This window comes from Panicum virgatum, chromosome 1N (genome assembly GCF_016808335.1).
Source record: "Panicum virgatum strain AP13 chromosome 1N, P.virgatum_v5, whole genome shotgun sequence".
NCBI lineage: Eukaryota > Viridiplantae > Streptophyta > Magnoliopsida > Poales > Poaceae > Panicum > Panicum virgatum.
In genome coordinates, this window is record NC_053145.1 from 44,194,012 (window position 1) to 44,196,730 (window position 2,719).

At 49.6% G+C, this 2,719-nt stretch overlaps 1 pseudogene; it reads left to right on the top strand.

Moving 5' to 3' along the window:
- LOC120653553 lies at positions 1-2,021 on the top strand (annotated as a pseudogene).
- The last annotated feature ends 698 nt before the right edge of the window (positions 2,022-2,719 follow it).

The following is a 2,719-nucleotide window of genomic DNA, read 5'->3' on the forward strand; positions in this document are numbered from 1 at the left end:
ATGAATGATGTTGCATGCAACATCGTCATATGTTGTGGCCGCAAGTGAGCCGCCGGGGGATGAGGTTTTTTATGTTTTTTGGTGCATGATTTTTCGATATTGCGAATGTTGTTTTTGAAGGTTGTGATCGTTGCTTTTAAATATTGCGAACGTTGTTTTTCAATGTTTTAAATTTTTGTTTGATGTGGATGTTGGAATTGATCTTGGCTTAGTCAAAGAGGACCTAGTCCTGAGAGCACTAACTGCCCATAAGAATTGGGCCACATTGGATCAAGCCCAGCCCATGATCAGTGAGCCTATCCAAAAGCTAAGTGGGGCAGGTCCCATGCCACCACGAGCTATAAGTAAGGGGCAGCTACTCCTCTGTACACAGAGAAAAAGAATCCCTGCCCTAACCTCCCTGATAAGAGGAGCTCGCGAGTGACTTGAAAACCTATGGAGGCAAGGGCTTGCCGGGACGCTCTCCACGGCCATCGGGAACCTCACGTTCCTGTGAACGCTCGAGCTGGGATTCAACTGGCTGCACGGCGACGTCCCGGCGAGCCTGGGCTGTCTCCGGCGGCTTCGTTACTTGGACCTTGGCCACAACACCTTCTCCGGCGAGATCCCCGCCAACCTGAGCTCGTGCGTGGCCATGGATCAAATGTTCCTCGACGCCAACAACCTCGTCGGCCGCATACCTGCCGAGCTCGGGGACAGGCTGACGCAGGTCCAGGTGCTCCGACTCAACAACAACAGTCTCACCGGGCCTGTGCCGGCGTCGCTGGCCAACATGTCGTCCCTGTGGCACCTCGCCCTCGGCAACAACCAGCTCGACGGCCCGTTCCCATCGGGACTCGCCGACCTCGCCAGCCCTCGAAGTCTTGACCTCGCCGAGAACAAGCTGGACGGTGCGCTGCCGCTCTCCATGTACAATCTGTCGTTGCTGTGGAGCTTGCATGTGGAAGGGAACTGGCTCCACGGCAGGATTCCAGCCGACATCGGCAGCATGCTCCTGCGATGAAAGATTTGAGACTTGCCGACAACTGGTTCACCGGAGGCATCCCTTCTTCCATCTCAAATCTCACCACCCGCACAAGCTTGCAGCTCTCCATCAACGGATTCACTGGACTTGTTCCTCGTGATCTCGGGAGGCTGCAGCATCTTCAGTATCTGTACATGACTCAAAATCTGCTTGAGGCTGGCGGCACGGAGGGCTGGGAGTTCTCACTTCGCTGGCAAACTGCAGCCAGATGCTGCAACTGAGCCTCAGTGACAACTCCTTCGGTGGGCAACTGCCCAGCTCAGTGGTAAACCTGTCAACCACGCTCCAGTATTTCTATTTGTCAGATTGTACCATCTCTGGCAGCATACCCCATGACATTGGCAATTTGGTTGGACTAGAAATACTTGATTTCTCAAACACGTCGATATCCGGAGTGATCCCCGACAGTACTGGCAAACTAGTCAACTTGGTTCAACTTGCCTTGTACAGGACCAGGTTATCAGGGCTCATACCATCGTCACTTGGAAACCTCACACGGCTGAACATGATTATTGCATACAGTAACAACTTGGAAGGACCAGTCCCGCCAAGCCTCGGCAAACTAAGGAATTTGTACCTTCTTGATCTGTCAGAGAACCACCTGTTAAATGGTTCAATCCCCAAGGAGGTTTTGCTGCCTTCCCTATCTTCAAGCCTGAACTTAGCATACAATTCATTCTCTGGACCCCTTCCATCAGAAGTTGGTAACATGGTTAACCTCAACAAGTTGATCCTATCAGGAAACCGACTGTCCAGCCAAATACCTAATTCCATCGGGAATTGCCTAGTCCTGGAGTCATTGATGCTGGATGACAACATGTTTGAAGGAAGCATACCGCAATCTGTGCAGAATGTAAAAGGGCTCAGGGTACTGAACCTGACCGCAAACAGATTGTCTGGTACGATACGACACTCTTAGCAACATCAATGACTTGCAAGAGTTGTATTTAGCGCACAACAACCTGTCAGGACTGATCCCAGCATCTTTACAGAAATTAGCATCGTTGCTCAAATTCGATGCATCATTCAATGATTTGCAGGGTCAAGTGCCGAACGGGGGTGTTTTCGGGAACTTGACCGCCATATTTGTAACTGGAAACAGCAAGCTGTGTGGTGGAATACCTCAGCTTCACTTGACTCCATGCCCCACTCATACTACAAGAGACAGCAAAAAGCATAGGTCCAAGTCTCTGATGATTTCTCTGATCACAACGGGAGCAACGCTGTTGCTAGTTTCAGTCGTTGTTACTATTTGGAAGCTTAAACAAAGACCAAGAAGTCAAGCTCTACCCACAGTTACCGAGAAAGGCTTCCAAAGAGTTTCGTATCAGGCATTGTTGCGAGGAACAGATGGATTTTCAGAATCTAACTTGCTTGGCAAAGGAAGATATGGCGCGGTTTACAAATGCACATTAGAAGGTGAGGATACACCTGTAGCTGTAAAAGTATTTAACTTTCAACAATCAGGGTCTTCTAAGAGTTTCCATGCTGAATGTGAGGTGCTGAGAAGGGTACGTCACCGTTGTCTCATAAAGATCATCACATGCTGTTCAAGCATCGATAATCAAGGTCAAGATTTCAAGGCATCAGTAATCGACTTCATGGCCAACGGGAGCCTAGATGGTTGGCTTCGTTCGAAATACAGCATTGCCACTCTAAACAATACTCTGAGCCTAGTTCAAAGGCTAGATATTG